This window comes from Bombus pyrosoma, linkage group LG14, assembly GCF_014825855.1.
Source record: "Bombus pyrosoma isolate SC7728 linkage group LG14, ASM1482585v1, whole genome shotgun sequence".
Lineage (NCBI taxonomy): Eukaryota > Metazoa > Arthropoda > Insecta > Hymenoptera > Apidae > Bombus > Bombus pyrosoma.
Window position 1 is genome coordinate 2,799,459 of NC_057783.1, and position 25,379 is coordinate 2,824,837.

The 25,379-nt window shown below is 39.8% G+C and overlaps 1 protein-coding gene across 5 annotated transcripts in view; it reads right to left on the bottom strand.

Moving 5' to 3' along the window:
* Positions 1–25,379, bottom strand: part of LOC122575219 (tubulin polyglutamylase TTLL4-like) — a 234,530-nt gene that overhangs the window by 146,743 nt on the left and 62,408 nt on the right. For 2 of the 5 annotated variants that reach the window (XM_043743885.1, XM_043743887.1), the window contains exon 3: positions 19,659–19,726. The exons of 2 other annotated variants lie outside the window; for them this stretch is intronic. The gene's annotated coding sequence lies outside the window, so the exon portion shown is untranslated. Of the gene's footprint in view, positions 1–19,658; positions 19,727–19,906; positions 20,040–25,379 lie in introns of those variants that run through there. One more of the 5 variants, XM_043743888.1, reaches the window with a different exon arrangement.

Below are 25,379 nucleotides of genomic sequence, written 5' to 3' on the forward strand. Positions count from 1 at the left end.
GCCGGCCCCTTAACAACGACCTTTCTCTTGCCACACCTCGATCTGCCCATTCGATAACGCATAATGCATAATTACCGGCGATGGCAGCAAGCTCGGTATCTACTTACAAATTCGAATCAAATCCAATATTCAAGGTATACCTTGCAGCGTTCCAACGTTACTCGTAACGTATAATGTCGATTCGTGGTATTTGCCAAGTATTCGATCTTCGCCAGTTGATCTCGAACTTTGGAATAAGTACTTGCAAGCTACGAGTCTATACTTTATCGAGTTACTAAATCACGCACTTGCAAGTACTAATCGAGCCGTGAGAGTCGGTGATTTAGTCGAGTGGCGAGTAATTTAGTAACTTGCTATGTTCGAGCGCTAAAATACGGCGGAGCAATTTGGTAAAACGTAATTTAGTTGAATAATTTAGTAATGTACCAAGTAGGCTAAAATTTAGTCGGTTTAATGAAACGATTTAGCCCAGAAGATGGATCCATTTCGTCAGATTTTTATCGAAAGGCTGGACAATCTTCGGCAATTTTTTCGCGAAATATGCAACATCGACAGAAAGTTTCTTCTTGTTGTTTTAACGTGAAAGCATCTTGAAGAAACACGAAAGAAAGATCGAACGACGACCGAGTTTTTCGAAAAACACGAAGGAACACGTAACAGTAACTTTTTCAACGATCAAGAGACGACGAAGGAACATTAAAAACCATTCAACAGGAACCAGCAACTTTGCGAAAAAACGCGCAGGAACATGGAGCAACTTGGGATTTTTATGGAGAAAAAGTTTCTCGCTTGAGTGAGGATGCAGCTTTGTAAAAGTGGCTTCGTAAAAGATTCGTCGAAGCAAGAGGGATAAGGAGGCCAAGGGTGTCAAGTAGGAGAATACTGGCCGAATAAAGATACGCTTAAAATGGAGCTTGCCCTCGGTTGCACACGCTCTACGACTTCGATTATTTGCATAGCTCGCCGCGGGCATTTTGACGCGACGATGCCGAAAAAAGGCGTCTCTTCGATCCTGGATAATGTCAACGGGGAGTGGCTCTTCGTTGGCAAAAAGTGATGCAACGTTAAAGCGTGCAGGGTTCGGGAATTGCAGATTGCAGATTGCTTTCCTTCGGTTTCACCGACTTTGAATTTTTTCCACAATTTGGGCAGACAGAATTTTTTATTCTCCATCGGCTACTTTCAACTTTCCTTTTTAATGCAGCATTCGTTAATTTAGAAATATTTTTCCACCCTCTATTAGCTTGTCCGCAAAGTGTCTTTCTTTCGTGTATTTTTACAACAATGCACCTTTCTACAAACGTGAAATGTCGTGAAATGTGTTCGTCTCAACGGAACAAAATGAAATAATATAAAACAAGAAACGTTGTGCGGCTATTATTTCCTCATGAAACGAAAGAAACTTTTCGGACAACCTAATAGTCTCATCCTTGTTCTTCTCTCATTTTTTCTTTTTTTTTTTTTTTCCAATGAATAATCAATCTCCTCTATTCGTCGATATCTCAAAACCTTCGAATACTACAATTTCGTATAGTTAAATTAAAAGAAATTGTTACTTAAATTAACCTTCCTATATTCTGTATCATCGTCCTATATTTTTCGTACGATGATCGTTCTCCACGTTATCCGATTCGTCGTATAAAAAAATATTCCCTAAAACGATTCTCTATCGATAAAATATCGCATCAGGCCTCCAATTTAAAACTCATATAAATTCCTAGAAGGCATCCAGTCGTCAAGGGACGCATTCTCCGGCGCTGTTCAGCGTCTGAGATTTTTTTCTTGGAGAAATTTGAAAGGTGACAGAAGTCTATGCGTTGGAAGCGATTGCTTTGGTGGAGGAGGAGCAACGTCGGTCAAGTATCATTATAAGGCGTCTGCGTGCACGCAATAAAGCCGCGGCCCTTTCTGAGCTGGAAAACAGGCCGCCCTTCACCTCCCAAGGTGATCTCGCCCATAAAAAGTGTTGGGGCGTTAAAATCTCCTTGCCAGGAAGGACCTCGATGTCTCACTCGGCCGAAGATAGTGAAAGCAGATTCTCTGCTCCGCTTTACCAGAGGTCCACTTATATTTAGATAGAAAGTGTTGTGCGTCGAATCAAGAGACGCGTGAACGAGCCACTTTAACCTGGACAACGTCACGCTGCTGCTTTTTTCCCCTCTAAAACGTATTTCACCCTTGACGAAACGTAAGAGGAGCATCGAAGCATTCGACCAGCGGAGCAACGTTAACGAAACACGTTGCCATGTGATCTCGTCGAGGATTTTAGATAGCGCGTCGTCGACGTGCTCTTTGATAGAAGCAAACCAGTAAACCAGCTCGTCTGCTTCGTAACTGTGTACGTACTCGAGTATCGCGTTCGAATTGATTGAACGTGTGGATTTAATTTTGTCTCTGCTTCTTTTTCTACGTTCTGTTGCAATCTGTTAAAATACAACGCTCTGACACGTCTACGGGTAACTAAATACGATAAATAGAATATAGGTATTTTTTTTTTTTGTTATTTAATTTGTACTTTACAATTTGTCCAGCTGGATATTCGCTAAATTTTTCTAGCTTAATTGCTAAATAACACGTGGAAGGCTACCCCCAGTGGGATACCATCTTCGAGTTATAGAATATTAAATGTAATTAAAATATTCGATAAAGTTATTGAGTGTGGCTCTGGAAAATGAAACTTTGATGGAATATATCCATACGAAGAAAGTTACACTTCGTAGCAAAAGATCTCACTTTACTTTTATTAATATACAGACCCGATGAATATCTCGCAATCTGTATACGAATCTTTCGATTGATTTGAATTGTTTCGGATACGACCGCGACAACAGACGTGTCTCATCCAAATTAATGAAATTTCAATACGCTTTATACATAACGCTTCTCTACGATAAGCGTTGAAACGATATTTCGTGAGCAGATGTACCACCCACATAGATGACGAAATTAGGAAATCATGACAGGAATAGAGCAAAGTCACGTCATTTAACGGCGCGGACGGCTAATTGGTAGCGGTTATGGACCTGCTCCAGGACCATCGTCGACCTCTGAAAGCTCGAAAAACTACTTCCGGCCGGTGGTTGATGCCTGTCCTGGAACCGGTCAAATTAGTTTCGTACGGTAACCTCGTCCTTTCCGCGTTGCGCACAGAAGAGAAAGGAGAAACGAAGAGGGAGAAAGAAAAAAAAAAAAAAAAGACACGGAGCCCGTAAATTGGGATCGCTGCGCGATTTCTATGGGGTCCCCACGGGCTCGTGGGCGGAGACCTGCCCCTGGCAACCAAGAAAAAAGATCGCACGCGGGATCACAGCTAACTAAGTCCGACGAGAGGGTGCAGGTGTTCGATCCTCTCCTTTGACCCCCCTATATCTCTCGATATTGCTTGTTTCTGGTGAAAGCACTTTATAAATACCGCGGATGATTCGTTTATCGTGCAGGCAGCGTCTAAAAAATTTACAAATTTTCGTATCTTTTTTTTAAGTTGTCTTGTAGATGGTCCATTTTCACTGTCTTCTTACTCGAAGATGGTATCCCACGTGTTATTTAGCAATTAAGTTGAACAAATTGTAAAGTACAAATTAAATAATAAAAATGAAAAAAAAACTGTCTTCTTTGCAGGGGACGAACTATTTCTATACACGCGGTCATTAATTTACTTAATGTAATGGTCACTTAATATAGCTATATATATCGATAGTCTGGTTACTTTTCAAACGAAATATCTTTGTTTTATTTTTATTTTATTTTATTTATTATTTAGTACAATTGCGCAGTAAGGAGGATTAGTTTATATCGAATTTAGAGTAAGAAACGAATGTCCGCTACGGTCCTGGTAGCACCTCGCTATAATTCAAAAACTGACGTAAATTATTCCAACGATTTACGACGTTTACCATCACATTCAGCTTAGAACGTGATTTTTCATCGTCAATTTATCATTCGATGTAGAATATTATTCCGTTCGATCGATATGTTGCGTTCGGTGTACAACATGATTTTTCCTCCAACATACAATTTATTATCTAAACTCTACCAAGGTACCACCAAATCCTTACTATTCTCCCAGCATCTACGTCTGCATTGCTCTTCAGAATTGAATAAATCACAACCGAACTATACGAATTTACATACACCGCCAGCGTATTTTGTAATTCAAAGCACGAGGATCATAAGTGAGCCACTCTAAGTCGTCTTAAGAATGCCCTATACGAAAATCTTCATAGAGATGCAGGCGACCGTTTGATCCAGAGCTTTTGCACGTTTTGCCAAATACCCAAAGAACCGTGTAAGAACTCGAGCATAAAAGATCGGCCATGCGTGGGATGCTTCTTAACCCCCTTAAAGACGATCTCTTACTCCTGGATTTGGATCTACGCTACGAGCTGGCTAGATCAAGGGCCCGATTATAGCCAGTTTGAAACGGGGCTGAACCGGCCGACAGAATGGCTATTTGGGAAACACGAGTTCCACCTCGGCAATCTTCACGCGCCACCGGAGATATTTAACGATACGATTTCTAAGCACTGTCTATGCAGCTCTTGCGAGAAGGTGTGGACTTTGACGCATGGATAAACGCGTGACACGAGATGTGTCATGGCTGGGAAAAAAAATAACATCGACGAATTTGCACAATGGTTGGCACGAGCATTAAATTCGGCAACGAGGTTACCGAGTTCTTTTGATACGAGTTTCTCCTATAGCTGGATGCTTAGGTTGATTCGATAATCCATCAATTTATACATCGAATGGATTTGGAAGAGCTTTCTTCCCTTCTAAAATGGGATGTTAAGAAGAATGAAAGATGAAAGGAAATTGCTAAGTAACAGTCTGACGCAGATTTCAAAAATATTTCATATTTTCTGAATTATTTATATATATTATATTGTAGACTACTATTATTAGTTAGTTTGTTAATGATAAGTACATTGAACAGGTGTTAATTGAACGGAGAATAATGTTCGTTTAATATGATGAACTAATCGCAGCGAACGTATAACAATCAGCACAACTAAGTAATTAATCAATGACTCGACTCTCATCAACGCAGTCCGCACTCTTTGACATCTCAACTCGTACTGTTATTAATTCGTCCTTCGTCCCCTAGCAACCCCTTGTCTCTTGTCCTAGCTTCACTACATACATGCTCGGCAACCGCTCGTTTATAATTCACACGACACCCCCCATTCCCCTCATCCATGATACTACAGTATATATTATTTATATTTTCCAAAATGTTATAAGTTTTATAAGGAAATAATGCAGGCACAACATTTTTCGTTTTATATTAAATTTATCGAATTACGTACCATCCATTTTGTTCTATCAGGATAAAGATTACAACGTTTGACAGATTAGGTTTCATGTTTGTACGAAGATGCGTCGTTGCAAAACACGTGTCTGTAAAAGAAAGACACTTTCCGGGCGATCTAATAGATTTCTTAAGAAATTAGTATTATTCGTATACTTTATCATTTGGACAAATTTATTCTTTGTAGATTATTAATATCTAATAGTACATCTGTCTTGATTCGGTTATTTTCTAAAAAATTCATATCTCTTTTATTATTTAATTTGTACTTTACTTTAACCGTCCAGCTGGACATTTGGTAAATTTTTCTAACTTAATTTCTAAATAACACGTGGATGGGTACCCCCAGCGGGATACCAACTTCGAGTTTGACTATTTTATTTCTTTAGTGAAGTCAGTGGGGTGTTTTCTTTTTAATCTTCTTTCTAAAAATTCATATGACGGTAGAAACTAATAGAACCGTGAAACGATTACAAAACATAGCGACTTGAGAAACATAATTCGCGTTTAAAAATGAAATATTCCACGTCCAATTCAATCAACCTGAATCGTTTCTATTAGGTTGTCCGGAAAGTGTCTTTCTTTCGCAAACCTGTTTTTTAAACAGTGCATACAAACGTGACACCAAGTCCGTAAAATGTCGCGGTGTTTATTTCAACAGAATAAAATACTATATAATATAGAACTATAGTAATGTAGTATATATAGTATATAGCCTATATACAGTAATAATATAGAGCAAAATAATATAAAACAAAATACGTTGTGCGTCTATTGTTTCCTCGTAAAACGAAAGAAACTTTTCGGACGACCTAATAAAATTCCTCTTCTCGGATGAATGACGTCCTCTTGCTCGGTAATCCATACGGTATACACAAGGCAAAATGATAAATTTCAGCCCCAACAGAGACACGATATAACCGTAACGATGTAACAAGGCTCGATTCGTCTTGGTACTTGCCGATCGTCCTCGAACGAGCGTGCACTAGAGATCGAATAAGGAAATTAAGTAGACACGGTTCTAGATCGAAATAATTCTCTACGGCGTGGTAGACACGGTGTCGCAGCAAAATTTTCGCGGCTATTTTCCGCGGTGCACAAGTGTACGAGAAGCTACTAGGCCAGCTGCTTCTCTTGATTTTTCACGGTATCCTTTATATATACAGGGTGTCTCGGATCTTTTTCCTATGAAACGGGGCTTTAATTATCGCCTTATATATCGTTTATTAAAATGTTATTTTTGCTACAACCTTTAAACCTCGTTGCATTACTTGCATCCTTTTCAACGCGATCCTATTCGCCTATTGCGAACAAATTTCTTGAGTTTCAAAGATATATGAAAAAATCGTTGATAGCGCGCGCGATTTATCCTTCCAACTTTCTCTGATGTTAAAATTAAATGGAAACAGCAGCACCAGGAAAACGTCTATGAAAATGCTAACGACGCTATATTGAAAATTTCTTCTTATTTTCGAAAAGCCGAGGAAGAATACCGAGACACCCTGTATAAGCTCGGTTCCAAGGATTTATCTCCCCGTGGATTCCATTGTCCGCGGAATCAAGGTGTTCGTGAACGACCGAATAAAAACTGCGGTGGAAAAAATCTGCGACGTCGAAAGGACGATCGCGTCACGCCGATTTCCGCGGGACACGAGCAACACGGCGGCCATCAACCACGCCGATTCACCGACCAAGAGAACGGTTACAAAGCTGTAGAGAAGCCACCAGCCCTTGTGTGAAGCGCGACTTCTCCAATGGGACCACCCGTTCCGCTGCGTTATACACACCAGTCCGTTTCCTTGGACGTTTCTCCTTTTGAAATCGGCCGATACGCCGATTTCGAGCCTCGTTCCCTTTCTTTTCTTCGTCGCTCTCTACTTGTACACGACAGCCAAGTTTCTCTCCCTTTATATCTCACCGCCTTCGTCTTCTTTTCTCTGACTATCTTTGGCTTCTTACGTCGCCATTTAGACGAGGCGGCGCGCCACTTTTGTCGCTGCCAACCTCCCTTTCGAGATCAACGCCGCCCTAATATTCCGTGACGACAGATCACTCGCTGCTTTCCACATTGTCCAGTCTTTCTCGGCCTTCCTTTTGTCGCTGTTAAACGTTATTTATCGCGACGCCTTTTTCTCCTGCTACTGTCGTACCGATCGTACGATTGACGATCGCGAGTGGCGTGGACGAGCAAATGGATTTCATCGCAAATGTAGTTATATTGGTTTACTCGAACATGGTATCCTGCTGAGGTAGCCATCCACATGTTATTGGATTGGCAACTAAGTGATCGCGGAGTTTGTCATTAGGTGGTAATGACAATTTAGCAATTAAGCTAGAAAAATTTTCCGAATGCTCAGCTGGACAAATTGCAAAGTACAAATTAAATAATAAAATATATAATAAATAGAAAATATTCTGCTTCTTCGGTTAGAGTCAATGCGTGTAGCTTTCGCTGTACCTGAGAAATTCCTGGCGATTTAAACGAAATAATACGCTGTTACTTTGCATCGGGATAAGTTCGTCGACTCAAGTATCGTATCGTTGATGTAATTTTGTCATCGAGATAGAATCTCCTAAATTGTACAAAGAGTTTTACGAAGACTTTGCAAATTCACGTATTATTCTTCAATCTCGTGGCTGATATTGCTAGAGAAAATGTAGAAAAATAGCAACGAACAGTTCGTTTGAAGAGCGTGAAATCAAAGTCGTTCGTTCGACAGGCATTCTGCTCTCTATATAGAGTGTTAAAATAAGAACTAACAATAAAAACTACGTTCCAACTATTTTTTTTTTTTTTTTTCAAAGAAATCTCTATTAAAATCGAAAAATATGAATCCAATTTCGTGGCATTGTAACTCATCATCATCCAGGTCATCTATCATTTGGGGTGGCACTGAAGATCGTGAAATCTAACCTATTCCTAGACCAGCTAACTTTTGTCTTTTTTTTTTTTCCTCCCTACGTATACCTTGAAGCCCAGGGAACCCTAACTCGACATTAGAACACGTGCATCTACCAACGTAACAAGTGCCCCATCGACGCTACAAACGCCGTAGAGGGACACAAAAAAGGAGCATGGTCCATCATAAAAGGTTTCTAGCTTCGAACAAGCCTAATGATTATCGTAGATTTAAGAGAGTCGGTGCCACTGTTCCCCTTATCTCGCGCGGAAACGTTTCTTCCACTTAAATTAGAAGTTTTCTACATTAGAAGTATCATTATACGAATCGTAAAAAAACGTTTCTAGCATGTTACTGCGGGAAGATCCATAGATAATTGGGGAGCAGAATGCTTACTCTTGTTTCTGATTATCCGTGTATTTTTTACTGTTTCTCCAGCGCCATTATATTTTTTCTAACAGACATTTGTTTCTTTCGTGATCAATTTAAAATATGTAACAAAAACGCTCGATCTTGCGTGCACGCTAATTAGTCGCTCCTTTTTACTATTTTTACGTCACCGTGTTCTTTAAGTAAAATTCCTGGTTTTCAATCGCATTCATAGAATCGTGGAAATGGCGCAAACGAGAGTGCTAAATAGCGTCGTAAGTGTCGATGTAAATTTTAACAAATAACATCTTAACACTTTGAATGCCACGTTGGTCATGATATGATCGGCCACAATTGTAAAAATTGTGCGAAAATTGACAGTCAGGGTATTTTGAATATAACCGATAAATAGAAGATACTTTGGAATAAAAAGTGCCCATTGAACGATTAAACATTTTTATTAGAACAGCGATAAAAAGAAAAATGAGAACAAATCTTGCATCTAACGGTGCACCGTGTTTGCATCCATATCTTTGAGGGCTAATCAACGAATATTATTATAAACACAGCTTGGAAAATAATCGTAAATGCTGCTTTATAATCGTACGATTGAAGTTAGAAGTGTGCACATACCTTGCCATTATATATAGAACGAGCAAATACCGTTTACCAATATCTTCTACACGTTTCAACGATATGTTCTGCACGTTTCGCTTGCGACGAAATAACGAATGCGAATGGTTTGTCGAAATAAACGAAGCCTCGTTATAATACGTCGATATCGACTATTACCAAGGCGCCACGGTGGTCACCCGTGACCACCAATAAGATAAACGGTCGATTGGGAAAGAATGTTGTCTTGCATCGTCAATTTATTATCATTTTGCCATTATATGCTTCGAATAATAAAAATACTGCCGTGGCGTTCTCAGCGAAACATGCGATTTCGGCGTGGCAGTCAAAGTGTTTTAAACTGATATTCGTAATAAAGCACATGGATAGGCATATTTATTCGCCGATGAAGTTATCAACTTAAAGTTTTCCATCGATCAACACTCTCTTGCATCATCAATTTATTATTATTTTGCCATCATATGCTTGGAATAGTAAAAATACTGCCGTGGCGTCCTCAGCGAAACATGTGATTTCCGCGTGGCAGTCAAAGTGTTAGTAAACAATTGCACCGCCACTTCTCTGCTCTTCCGATTTATCAAATATACAACTTTAACTTTCTGCTTACGCTACCTTTCACGCGAATATATCCGAAGCGTTAGAAATCCCCAAAGTCTAAAAGCACACAGGATTATTTCCGAAAATTACAAGATCTCGCGGAAGCGTGCAAAATTCGTGTAAATATTTGGTCGAGAAATTCTCAACGGGTGTTCCACTCTCTTTTATGCGGCGTTCGTTGATCGATATGTACAAATTACGCGGTCGAGGGCACTCGATCATCCACTTCCGTTTCACGATCCTTCGAACGAGCCTTTTTCTGCTCGCCGTGAATAAGCAATTTCAGCTTGCACAATAGCTTCAACGTCATCGAGGCCTGCGTAATTCTGTTTCCGCCGTTTATCCAACGAGATTATTCTTTCCTTTCTTTTCTTCTTTTTTTATTCCGCTCAGACTGTGCGTAGGAAGTAAAGGAATTTCCGCTCGAAGGAAAACTCGCAGTCGGCTCGTTTAATTCAGCCTGCAGGTACGTAACGCTGTTCCACTGCTTCCACGATCGACTATCTCCGGGAAAATCGGTTTTCGGATAATCGCGTATTATGAAACGTTAATGGACGCGGAATACCGCTCGTTGCGTTGAAAAGAAGCGGAATCGACAAGGAAATTCGTTAGAGGAATCCTTGCGGCGGAAGAAGAAGAAGCGGAAGAAAGGAAGCGACTCGCTTCGAAGAGAACAACGTTGTACGTCGTCGGCGCGTCATCTCGTTCTGTGACGACAATCTTTAAGAACTTTATGCGTTCGTGCAATGGCAAGAATATTTCCGCGCTGTTTCACTGTTTGTCCTTTTTGTTGTCACGGTTGAATCGTATTAACATGTTAAAATAGAACGTTATTGGGTTTCTTGGGAAGTTCGTTCCAATTTGTAAGGAATTTGGTCGACGTAAAAGATCATGTGTCCAAAGTTTCTCGCCGAAAAATCTGACAGCTTCTGGAAGGACGGAATATTGCAGTTGCGTGAAAGATAGACAAAGATAGGAAATGTAAGTCTGGACGAACTTTCCGAGCGACCTAATATTATTCGGTTGACGCATGTGAACTGTCTTTCCTTCAAACAGAAGTTGAACTTATCTTAACGTATCTTTTGTTCTTCCCTTCTACGGTACAACTTTGCTTGGAAGCTAAAAAGCACGAGAAATTTCAAATATCTCAACGAACGAACCTATCCACGTTTAGGTCGATGTACAAGAGACGAAAAAGTACCACGTAGAATATTCGAACTGAAACGAACAGAAAGTTTTGTTTGCGTTCAAAAGCTTCAAATTTCATCTCCAAGGACCAATTGATGACGTGTATCAATTGTACGCTGTGTAGCTGCGCCCAGTATTTTTTTTTTTCTTTTTTTTTATTATTTGATTTGTACTTTACAATTTGTCCAGCTGGATATTTGGTAAAACGCCCGGTTAACAAAAATATGTGAAGAAGTATCTGGTAGAAAACACAAGAGCGCATCTCTGCGAGCATCAGAGCGTCTATCTCTCGCTTGGATCTACGACAGGGCCTTCACTTTCCTGCTGTATTCTATCACGGTGCCCCGTCTGGCCCAATCTGACCAGCTCTCTGAGTCACCCTTGCACGTGTTCGATTTCAGCCCCTCTGAACGTTGCTTATCCCGCTGGTCAAGGAACCTCCGAGATCCTTGGCGAGCAAGCTCTTTTTCTTGGCAGACCGCTCCGCCCACAGGACCCTTCCAGCTCGAGAAAAGGATCAGAGGGGCCAGAGAGACCCATCGAACAGTTTCTTCTGGCGCTTACATTGTCCGCTTCTATCCATCGAAAAGCGGAAAAAAAAAGATCTAGCGGAAACTACGTTCATCTTGCGAAAAGTCATTGTGACTTGATGGACCTATCTGGAAGTTTCGCTTGTAGAACCGTCAATGGCCATGGCCGGCTGCAGGCTTTCGTATTATCGCAGAGAAGCGTTAGATGCTCCGAGGATGGAACGTAGGCGGTGGAAATTTCAAATAAGCCAAGTTAAGGAAGAATCGAACTGTGGGACGTGTCGGGCGTTCTGTGGGCCCGACACTTCTTCGATGGTTTATATTATACGCGATAAATGGCGCGGTAGAATCGATTCGGTTTGGAGACACGGTGGGAATTTGCTGCGATGCACGCGATACAACGAATGGCTGCTCTTTGGAATTGATAGTGGGTTTTGTATGCCACTGGCCGAAAGTTTGCAGTTTAGTATCGATTTTGTAACTTCCGATATTTCCATATTGTGATTTTTGTTAGATAGAACTGTACGTATCTTTGTTGAATCTATTGGTAGACAGATTGGCGACAGTGTTGCGTGTATGGTAGGAAATTTGGGCAAGTGTTTCTTATTTTATTTTATTTGATAGACTATTTACAATCAATTCTCGTTGAGAATTATAAGTAAATTCTTTTGGCGCGGTACTGTAACTTGGATTATAATAGTTTATGGTATGTTTGATTCTAGTTGAATCTAATGCTTCCATCTAAAGGCTATTGTGTTTTTAGTCTGCGGATCTGATCCGTCGTGTCGAGTAGTTGGGAAACTGATGGGTTTTGGTGGTTGTTAACTCTTATATTATATCTGTTTCTGAACTTGTATATTTCTTCTTTAAGAGATTTGAGCAAGTGGCGAGAGAACTGTGTTACGATAAAAAGTAGAAAACGCGCTGTTACCACGGCTTAGACGTCTATTTCTACGCCTGAGTAAATCTTAAGTTGCACGTTTATGGCTCAAGACCAACTTGGGTTTCAGATAATTGATCGTATCTGAAAGCTTTGATAACAAATTCCAAATCAAATAGAACATGCGATATCAGCGCTGCACACAGAGATAAAATTTAAGAAAATTCTACCAGACAGTATATCTTATTTACATCTTAGACAATGAACTTTCGTATGAATTCTTTGATAATATATACTGACCACTGTGTTCTTGTGGTGGATGTTAAACGGTGTTATTTCAGATGATGAAATAAGTCGATACTTGATATAGTCAAATGTATTTAAAATTATTCTACGTACCGAATACACAGTTAATCGTCGTTCGCTCAATGCTACTAATCGTCTGTTCGCTCAATGCTACTAATCGCCGTTCGCCCAATGCTACTAATCGCCGTTAGCTCAATGCTACTAATCGTCGTCCGCTCAATGCTACCAATCGTCTGTTCGCTCAATGCTACTAATCGTCGCCCGCTCAATGCTACTAATCGTCGTTCGCTCAAAGTCACTCGATATACGACTACTAGGTAATGCTTACTGAATACTCGATACTAACTATTCAACAATTTGACTATATCAAGTGCCGATTTATTTCATCGTTTGAAATAACACGTTTAACGTCCACCACATTATTCTATGTCATACACCTTGAGGAATATAAAACATCATCGATGCATCGAACATCCAAATTTTCTAGATTCAAACGCACAATAAAGGCAAGATAAGAAATCAAGACAAGAAAGGAACAAATCCGCGTTCACAGCAAGGTACGAAATGTTTCTTTGGTTTCGTAAGGAAATAATAGACGCACAATGTTTTTTCTTTTATATCAGTTTATTGAATTGTGCACGAACGTAATAATAGAAATGGGTCGCACCTAATTCAATAAAATAATATAAAACAAAAATTGTCGTTCATCTATTATCATCTTATGAAACGAAAGAAGCCTAATATAATTAACGAAATTCTGGCCGTCGAAATCAACCACTCGCTTGGAGACCCGCAAAAAAAGGAGACTTGGAAACCTCCCCTAAAAACGCGACCCTAAAATCCAGTGAGAAAAAAAAATTCGTAACAGCCGGCCAGCGGATCGTATTTCACCCTGGAAACGCGCGTTCCACCCTCGCGACCGGCCACGAGAGGTCGAAAAATGGAATAGCCACTCTGAAAGAAAAAAAAAAAAAACGTATGGATCGAAAAGGGTCGATCAGCGAGTCGCCTTTCTTTCCACCAGAGACGAAATCGAATAGACAGGATACCGCGATGACACGGTTCGCGTTAATCCAACGATAGAAATCTCTAAGCTGCTACCGGTCATCCAGCAAAATGGCGGCCAGGATGCACCGGGCGTCCAACACGGGAAATGTATAATTTATAACGATAATCCTTTAAGAATGGATCCGTGCCCTGGAGGCAGATTCACGGTTCTACGACCTTCAATGCAACACCCACCCTCCTTCACAATCACTTTTCTCCGTTTCCTATTCGTCCCTTTCACGATCCTCCCCTTGAACCTCTTTTTTTTTCTTCACGGGGTTCACCAATGAATCCGGGATCGCTGGATCCGTCGGCAGTTCCGCCCGTGTGTTTACATAGGTGCAAGACTCGCGAGACTGTTTATTTAGGAGCATAATGGGGAAGCTGATAAATGGAAACGGATCTCCGCTTGCACGACCGAGTCTTTCTCTCCGTCAGCCTTTCTGCTCGATGTTTCGTCATCTAACGACCCATCGTGAACGTTTCGAGGACGTCGCCAGAGGATTTCGGGGGAACTCGTTGAGCGCGTTTGCCCAAACTCTCGATCCCGTGTGCAGACCGATGTTTGGTATTAGGATCCTTAGGCTCGTTTTCACCATCAAGTTTATGTTGACTTCCGAGTTTATCGTATCTCGAACATTTTTGATGCGGCCAATGAAATTTGGATAGAGTAGGGATTGTTAGAGTTGTTGATATTAAGATGGAGTTTGTATTTGCCGTTCACACGATCCTGTTTGGTGATTCGATTATGTGGTCGTTAGGCTGTTAAGGCAGAGGTTTGATCGCTTCGTAAGTGCATCGTGAAAGGAACAAATGACGAGAACAGACAACGAACACGCATAATACGTACTAACCCTAAAGAAGGTTAAGACTATCCAACTCGGAATACCAAAATCATGAAATAATCCAATACCGCCAATTGTGTCTGTTAGAAGATACATGCGCGTACATCTGAATTTCACGAGCGAGGAATGAAAGAGAGAAAGACAAAAGGAAAACACCACGAGGCATCGCGTACGTGTTGAATGAATAAACGCGCGATAAAAGAAATTCATTGCTGTTAATTTTGTCATTACCACCTAATGACGAAACCCTCAATCACTTAGTCGCCAACCCAATATAAGAGAATAGAGCGGTGTACGTTAATACTTCAAGTTATTCTGTTACATATAAATTTGTATTTAATAAAACGTTATATATTGATCCTTTATCGGTATCGTCGATCATTAAACGACGTAACCGTCACAGATAAACCGACTATCGTCCCTGAAAGGCAGGCTACCAGTCGGAACCTGACAGACATCATCAATCGTAACACGAGGACTCTTGGTCGTCTCACACACGTTGCATTGAAAATTCGCCATTCATTTGGTACGTGTCTGTGCATCGAACGAGCGAGTTAGAATTCGCTCCCTTCGAAACCTTTTCTTTTCCATGAAATTCCCACACCTACGTCACACTTTGCGTTGAATCGGTGCGGCAGGACCCTTGCATCCGGCAGGATCCTTTCCTCCAGTCGTAGAATATCTTGGGATGACAGCCGTCTACATAGACCGGTGATCTATGTCCAGCCTTGGACGAATTTCAACACGCTGTATCTTATTCTGACCTAAATCGTGCCGTTTCGAATGTTACAAGTTGGAAGTTACATTGGAAGAAAGCAGATCGATTGGAAATGCTATCTTCAGACGTGTTGGCTCGACGTAATCCACCGCGAAAAATCGCCCTTTCCCAATCGGTTAAGGAAACGTGACTGGACTGTCATGCAGCTTCTTAAGAGACGACATATCTTAGATTCGTAATGGAATCTTTTTTCCTTTCTTATTCCTTTACTCGAGAAATATAGAAATATACGTTAAACGCAACTGGAGTATTTATAATTAAATAATCGAAATTCAGAGATATGAATTTCCATTTTAGGTAATTATTTGCTGACTCCTATTATTTTATAGTAAGAAATAACAGCTAGTGGTATGGAAGTGGTAAGAAAATTCGAAAAGGAGGAAACACTTTTACTTGACGGATAGCCATCCACGTTTTATCTAGCAACAAAGTTAGAAAAATTTACCAAACGTCCAGCTGGACAAATTCTAAGGTACAAATTAAATAAAAAAAAAAAAAAACTTTTACTTGTCACCACTGATAATCAATAAAATCAAAAATAGTACGTACATCGGATCTTATCTAATATTCTATTTCCTATAGGCGAACTCGATAAGAGCTGAGACGCAGATAGCTGCGTGCAAGTTCTAACGTGTTTTGGATCGCGCTGCACAAATGCGTGTGAATGCGGAAGATTGTGTAAAGGAAAAAAGGCTCCGTCTCGAAACGACCTGCTTTTCTTCGTGCGTGTTCGAACCTGCAATCGGCGTACAATTCACTTTTTAACTGCCCCTGCTGGCAGAGAAACGTGTTCGAACTTGCTCCGTTCCGGAATATAAAAACGAATATTTAAGTTCTCGGATGGTTCACCCACTAACCCACTTGCCAATTCGCATTAACCCTTTGCCAGGTGTGCAATTTAGGGTGAGTTACGCGACCAATACGATTCGAATGGATTTTTTATGATGGAAAAAAAAAGAAAGGAGGAATCATCGTGGAATTACGATCCACCTATTACCACGCATATATTTTACGTTCTGATTAACGTGTTCCCTACATGGAATTTTTCACTCTTCATACGTATTTACACGTTCCATTGGAAATTTTATTGACAAATTTGATGTATCTTGTGAATTTTAAAGAGATTCAAATTAATTACGCGCGTCGTATTTTATCAGATTTCTATCGATTAATCTTTGAAAGACCAACGTTACGTCAAGGAATTTACCAGGGAACGAGGTGAACGGTTATCTGTCGTTCATAAAATAACTTTGCTCGATCTTATCTATTTAACAAATCTATTCGTTCTCGTGGAATTTTTATGGAAAGAAACGTTACGTTAAGAATTTCTGTAGAAAATATTCTCATGGAACACTTTTATACTCGCATAACATACACATATAATAAATATATAATAATAAAATGTACATATAATTGTAAATAAAAGTACCAAATTACTGGCTACTAACTTTATTTAACGATATAATATCGCATTATTGATATCCTTATTTGATAAAAGGTAAATTGTAACATAAATTTCACTTTTTGTTTTGTCAAAAATAATACGTAAATAACATTTCCTTTTAATTAATTTTCTCTATTCAGTAACGTATTCGATATTTGTTACGATAATCGAGAAATTTTTTAATATCGATGAACGAAATATCTGTTCATAGGAAAACTTGTATCTTCATATTTTGCAAAATCTATTCGAATTAAAATTTTTATTCCCAAGGATTTTTCTTCATCCGTTCTCGTCGCAACTTATAGCCTTTTTTATTATTATTATTATTATTATTATTATTATTATTATTATTATTCAATTTGTACTTTATAATTTGTCCACCTGGACATTCTTATGACATGAGAACGTTTTTTAAAAAAGTTCCACGTACCATGTTTTGAATAGAGGCCATTAAAAAGTTCCATAACTCTTTCGATTCTTCGTATTTACGTCTCTGCGATATCAGCTTTCCCCGGATCAGATGGAAAGTTTTTCTATATGATTTGTATCTATTATTCTAAAAAAAGAAAAAGAAAAAGACACGCTCCAGAGGTAGCAGAGGTGGTCTTTTCAAGAAAAGAGAGATCTCTTGTGGAAAATGGAGCAAGTTCGAACACGTCTGACTATTTTGTTGCTTGGGGAAGGTACCTTTCCCGGTGAATTGCGTAAAGTCGAGACATTCAAAGGAAACGACATAAAGCGAGTGTATTCTTCCTGGTGCAGGTTCGAACCTGCAACGACGGCCCCGTTTTTTCGATGCACGTGCGCCAGAACGCAGGAGCGTGGTCCTACGACTTCTTCCAAGGCTCCTTGATGTCCTTACAAGTTTTTTCGTCCGTGCGAATTTATCGAATCAAATTCATTAAAGCATATCGTGATATCAATCTTATCGAATACAGAGACGGCTAGAGGCTTTATTTCTATAAATTATTTCTATAAATCGAACAGATACGAATCAAAGAACAGGTAAAAATGCGAAAAGATTTTTGATCGGGTGTCGATACCGTCACGTTAAGAAATCAGAAAAGATGTTTCCTAATTAGATATAATATTAAAATTAGATATAATTGAAAAGATCTTCGAAATAAAACTTCAAAGGTCAATACAACTATAAGCAATAATTCTTATGTCATAATCACTAAGATGATGATAAAAAAGCGATAAAATTCGAGAAACGTCAAATAAATCGCCTCTTTTATATTCTCGACGTGATAGAAAAAAATGATAAAACCATAATTCACGAGCAAACCTAATATTACGTTGCCCGTACCGTTAACAAGATTAACCTGCTCGAACCGATCTGCTAACCCAAATCTTTAACCCTTTTACCTGAACCAAGATCGAAAGGGTTAGCGGAAACCAGCCAGCGACACAAAGGGAAAGGGTTCACCTGTGAAAGGGTTACGACGCTACAAAAGAATCCCCGTTCTATCTAGACACGAGAACAACGCGACAAGTGCATCAGATAGACAAGTCGAAAACAGGAATAAATAAAGAATGAAAGAATATTGCAATCAGGCTGATGAAATATTCCAATCGCAGCCGTATGACACGTTTAGTCAAACAGTCGCGTAATCGCACCTGGTCTTTTTCACAAAACGATGGAGGAAAGGCTGCACATGTCGGCGGCAGCTGCGGAAAGCGTATTTTCTTCGCGCCAACGAACCACGTGGTTACGTGGCTTTATCGCGTCTTTCTGGATGACAGAAAAGAGGAAGAAATCCAAGAAGAAAGCGCAACCCTTGAACCAGACTGAAATCCACGACTCTTGGTAGTTTTCCTTTGCAGTTTTCCATCATTTCCCATACAGCCAACTACGATACGCAGGTAATCTCGTGACAGAGAAGGACGCTGCTACAAGCGTTCTTCTTGCTTCATCCAGTGAAACCGTTTGTCGGCGAGCAGAGAAATCTTCTTTCAACCAGTCGATTCGTCGTACCCCGATCGAAACACGATTTCCCCCTTCACGATTGCGCCCAATAGAGGGGTCCACATGTACACCTAGCTATGCACGTGTGCCCTTTGTGTCAGCTTTGACCCTTTTTACCTGGATTCTTCGTCCACGAAACGGTACGCGGGGGAGGAAGCTGGTTCGAAAGGGAAACACGAACAAAACATCGCGCTTACCCCGTACGGTGGCCCATTCAATGGCGTGTAAGATATGCATCTACGAGGCTGAATAGCTCGGAAAATAACGAAATTCCATCGGAGATTTTCGTGATTTTGAATAATATTACATCCCCCTGTTTCTCCGTACCGCTGCCAGAGTTTCAAAGGGATAGAAAGGGTCCGCACTGGGGAAGCACTATGGCCGGTTCTTGTTATTGTGCCTCGGGAAATTCTCTGGACCGGTCCACAGGACAAAGAATTCTACATTGGACAGTCACAGTTCGATAGAAGAGGAAGGATTTGGATATGGAAAGTGACACGAAGAAAAGCTGCGGATGACTAGAGCAACCGTTCGATCTTTATCGATCAAGAACGTTTGTTCGCAGTTTTGCTATCGAGTTTCAGCGTGGTCGCCAATTTTTGTTTTATCCTTGTGCCGTTCTTGGACGACCAGTAGCGCTGTACGATTCTATCAACGATAGAGTCAGGCAGATCGAATAATCGGAAGTTTGAATGATCGTGAGAAACGCGAAGAATAATTTCTTTCCTGCTATTACCATAGTGTAATTAACTTTGTATGGTATGTCAATGCGATTGCAAATTAAGTTCGTTAAATTGTATGAAACTTATCCGACTCGTAGATCCTAAAAGGTGTAGCCGTTTGAAAGAAGATTATGTCACTCACCCGATAATGCACGTGCTCGAGGAAAGTGGAACGTTCTCACCGCCTGCCACTATCCAATCTATAACAAACTTTGAAGAAGCAATTTGTCATGAAACTAGGCCATTCGTAAGGTAAAAATTAGTATCGTTAATAATATCGCTTAATTAAAATAATAGTAATACAAAGAAATTGTTAATAATAACAATAAGCACAGCAAGAGTTTCTTAAATATACTCGTAACATAAAATAAAATACGTAAAAATCGATACCCTGATTCGAGCGTCTGATCAAGACACGGTTTTGCGATCGGAAAGATCAATGGCGGACAGAATCGAGGCGTTGAAGTCTCCATCCGTCTAATCGCAGTCGGATTGCGCAAGGAACCGCCTTAATGACCGAGACTTCTACCGAAAGAGCGGCACCCTTAAAAAAATATTTAATAAGCAGGAAAAAAGCGTAATATGGTGGAGCTACTATAAATTCACCCCGTTACAGCGGCCAAGTCAAGGGAAGAGAGATAAAATTCCAATTACGAAGATCTCTATCTGAGAAGGCCGTAGCCTACCTGCCGAAAACGATTACCAGCGTCGTAGAAGCGAGAAACAAAAAAGAAATACGGTAGTCCGTATTACGGGTTATTTTTCGCCCGGAGCAAAACGGGGGACCATTTTTTGCCTACCCTTTCGGTCTCCGGTTTTCTTTCATTGGTTTTTTCGTGCTCCCCTTTCTGATACAATATTACGACGAATTTTTTGATCGATACGACGTGTACCACTTGTGGTGCTGCGTTTCCCTTCTCCTCTTCCTCTTCTTCTTCTTCTTCTTCTTCTTCTTCTTCTTCATCTTCTTCGTCTTTTCTTTTTCTCCTTCCTCTTCTCCTTTTCGATTCCAGTTTATCCATTTGCCGCGCTGTCGTACGTTTGGTCACGAAAATATATCAAGTATTACGCGCGTATTTTCTGAAAAATTGTACACCGTGTTCAGGAATTTGCGGTACGATCGAGGTAACAAATATTCGATAGCTGAAAACTAGGCGGAGACGAGGAAGAATCGCGAGATTACGTTAGAGCGTGGACGTTTTTGAGGATTTAAAATTTGGAAGTTTGCATATGCGAGTTTCTCCAGGAGGAGAACTCGGACGACAATATTTTCATCTCAGATTCTCAACTTATCCTCGCACGTAACCGATTATATAAAATCAGTGAAAATATTTTACACGAGTATAATTATTACGTTAACGAGTAAAATTATTATGGATCAGGTTAATCGGATCGCTTTCTTATTCAGTGGATCGAACACGAGGGCAAGATATTTTTTAAATCGATCACGCATAAACTATACGTCTCTACTTGCTTGCAATGAATCAGTCATTTTGGCGCTGCAACTGCGAGTAAATATTATTCGCATGAAATTCGATAACAGAGTTTGTTCTCCGATAAAATTCTGTGGATACAAATGTGGCATTTCATACTTCGATTCTTTAGTGAATCATATCTAAGGTAAATTGTGTACAGGAAGTGGAACGTGTGAAGAATTTAAGTCGTTTGGTCCGAACGCAACGGAATCTTCATCTCTTGAATAAATAACAATAAAATGTGTAGCAAGGAATCGCTAGAAGTTAAAATTTTATTTAATCTCCGAAGGCCAGAGCTTTCAAGCATATGTTGTAGCAAGCTGAACGTTATTTGCATCGAAAGAAGACAAACAGATACGCAAGGGAGAGATAAATATTTAGCTAAACTTAATTTACACAAACCATAAATTACAGCGTTCTGGGATATACGTAAAGAAATTAATAATCGCCGACTTCTAATTAAATTTTACACCATAATAATCGCAATTGAAAAATATACCAGTTTCTTTTTTAATATAATAAAATGGAATTACGTCTACTGATAATACGAGTAGTTAGGCATTTTTACAAATAAGTGTATCATTAAGCGCTGCATTGTTGGTAGTGTATAATAATCAAAAGTAGTTCGTTCGTAAGAGATCATTACGACTTTCATGATTGGAGCCTTACTGCTCCAGCTCTGAAGAAAAAAAGGAACAAAAATAAGGAGAAAAAACAAATTTGATTTCTACCACGCGGTAAAAGTACAGAAGTACAAAGTCATCGAAATTTAATGAACCCATTAAGATTCCGCCTGACCTTACCCTCGAGATTATTACTTAGTCGATCATCGAAATGATTCGACTGGTAACGCACCTTTCGCCTAAGAGCGATGTTACGCTTTGAAAACTCTAACATAAATATTAAAGACCCAGGCGTTTAAATATAAATATTGGATGTAAGATATTTTCATTCATATTTTCTTCCTTTCACGTTTCAATTGGTCAATTTTCTTCGTAGAACTTTATTTAGTAAGAAAAGAGATAGATTTTTAATCATTTCGGTTGGAATGGAACGGAGAAATTCGAGTAAGCACGTACTGAACAATTTTCCAATCAAGTTTATCACAATAGACAGAGGTGATCAGTGCGGGTTCAAGGGATTACAACGACCTTGGTCAATTTTATCTGGCATCATCATTCATCGTTCCTCTTACTTCTCTCATCGTACTCTTATTATAGGAACCTGCAATGCGCCGTAATGATTATTCCAATAAATATAGCAACAAGTATAGATAATAATCGTTAATAATTAAAAGCCAGAAAAACGATGTATTCGTTTGGAAAACTCATACGTTCGAGTATTAACCAAACTGGGAGAAAGCAAAATACAAAACCAAAGAACAAGAACTCGTTTCACTGGAGAAACAAAAAGTCATGCGCATTGGTGCACTAAATAAACCGGCAGGACCGAAAATACAAATTCAACGAAAAGGAAAATCAGATCTAATGGTAGACCGGTACAGGGACTACTATTTTAATCCGAAGCCGCGTGTCGACCGGCCAAGAGGAGCCCAGTGTCCGTTCTTTACACCGTAAAACAAACACGTAAACAGGGAGCGTCATGTAAGCAGGTAACCAAATCCGTGAAGGGAAACCTGGTATCTCGATCATGAAATCAGTACGATTACACGGTGGAGCGCGAGAAGGACAACGGCCGGTTGAGTCGAGGGGCGGAACGAGTGAGAACGAGACGATGGTGAGAAGGAGAGGTCGAGCCAAGGGGAGAGAAGGATGGCCTTCTGGATGCACCTGCCGGTGACGTCAGAAAAGGGACTTCTTGTTTGGAGCTGCACAGCCCCGGGGGTCACTACTACTGTTTCAGTCCAGCCACTTCTCCGAGCTTCTTCGTCGTCTTCTTCGTCTTCGCTTCCCTTTCTTCTCTCCCTTTACACGACGAGCACAGGCTACACGAAAGACCGCGAGAACACCACTCATCTGCCCTTTGCTTGGCCATTATTTATATGCTAATGAAAAACCCGTGAAAAGGCGCGATATCGGCCTACCTCCGCCCCAAGACGGATATCGAGATGAGGTTGAAACTCTGATTCGACCGGTTGCGCTCACCGGTGATGTAACTCACCGAGCTACCGTCATAACTAGGACTGCGGGTGTTTATGCAAATTCCCAGTTTTATGGGGTTACCGGACGTAAGGAATCGAAGAACAGTTCTGCACTTGTAATTACGTTTTCCATTGAACGCAGCATGGGTGACAGGTTAGACGTTGGACGTTTATGTAAATTCATATTTTTCTGAATACAGCTAAACAAAATGGAATGGAAACTTGTTACGCATGCGAAATATTAAATATCGTCGAATCTTACTTCGGATATTTTATACGAATTCTTGTACCTCTGAATTATATTCTTTGTGAATTGTAATAGCAGAAGAGTTACAAGCCGGAAAGTATTTAATATTCAACGCGATAAATGAAACTTCCAGTAGTACAGATACTATGTAACGAATTATATCGATATTAACCCTTTGCACTCGGAATTTTATTTCAATTTCGTTACCAGCAGCTCCAAACGCTTCTAAGTGCTTTATTTGAAATTTACTTTAACTAAAAAATAAGACAATTTAAATAAATAAAGGAAGAAAGAAATTCATTTAAATACCAGTTTTATTCACACTATTGTCGTATTTTCTAATTTTTAAGCGTATGATATATCTCGAAACAATTTCCAGGATGCAATCCTGATTTTCTAAGACATCTATTGATTTCGACATGAAAGGATATCGAGTAGGACTGGACAAAGGAGCTGCTGAGATAAAAACTGAGTCACACTCGACATAGGAGTGCAAAGGATTAACGCAAAAACATGTGGTTTCGCCAATTATCACATTGTTGATGTTTATGCATTTTCACAATTTTACGAATACAACTTGTTTCATCTGCTCACAAATTTGCTTAATTCTGCTCGTTCTAACGTTACGCTTCTGCCATACAAGTCAAAGATTCTTCTTCCTACGGAAAAAAGAAACCTAAATCTTAATGGTTGGTTACTTTTTTTTGTAACAATCCTCTGCGATATCTGGTTGCGCGGATCGAGGCGTGAAGGATGATCTTTTCGAAGAAGGAAACGACAGCTCCGGACGAATATAGTTCCGTTCTAGGGTTTAGCCAGGCCATGAGATATTAGATTATGCAAATGTCCATGGTAGAACGCTATACCGATCAGATAAAACGTTTGGTCCGACCAACGTTTTTTGACATTGCTGGTGGCATTAGGCGAGAGAAGTGACACGATCTTGATTAAAACGCCATTCGTTGAATACCGATTGTATCTATTCGCGGACGTTTTCGCGGACACTTTAAATAATAAGCTTGAAATCACTCGGTTCTGCATGCATCGACGCCGCGTGTCGAGATAATGGCCTAAGGCGAAACGCGGGAATAGATTAATTTGCGTTTCGTTCTCTCAGGTTGCGTTTCTTTGATTGCTCTGTCGCTTCGGGTGAAGGCGGTGGTTCTGCTTTAGTAGCGAATACAATTTTTGTAACGAGCTTGTCAGCGTAAGATCGTTCTAAATAATGCGCGGAGCCACGAAATAGTTGGATAGTCTCAATAGAAATTTAGATGAAGAAAGATCGTAGATGAGGAAATCCTTCAAGTTCTGCCTACCTGAAGCATATCGTTTCACGGCTGTTTCTTAACGCAGCTTTAAACGTAACTTAACAGGTAAAGATCATTGACCGAGCTAGTTGGATAATCGAAATAGTTGGATAGTCTCAATAGAAATTTAGATGAAGAAAGATCGTAGATGAGGAAATCCTTCAAGTTCTGCCTACCTGAAGCATATCGTTTCACGGCTGTTTCTTAACGCAGCTTTAAACGTAACTTAAAAGGTAAAGATCATTGACCGAGGAACATAAAAGTTGCAACACATCAAGTGAAAAAGTTTCAGAGTTTTCTGTACCAGTTCTTCTTGTCTTTCACTTTTTGAAACCTAACGAAAATGTTATACAAGCTTTACATATATGGTTGTTATAATATGCATAAAGTACATCATAGTTAAAAATATCATTTTTATGTAGCAAGTTATGAACGAATAATGCAATCTTCCCAGAAACAATTAATAAAACCTGTCATCGTTGATATTAAAGACAAACCTCTTAAATAATTCATCGCGCTTTAATAAATCATCGAATATTTAATTCAAAGATAAAAGAAAACTGCTGGCTGAGTCAACTGGCATTGCCATTAATCGTTAAAATTCAGTTTATCGGAAACCAGTTCGAGCATGCTTTTCCATGGCACGTTTGCACGGATCTACAGTCAGCCAGGGAAGTCTATATTTCGTATATCTGACTTATCAAAGAAACTGAAAATTCAATTGATCGTAAAA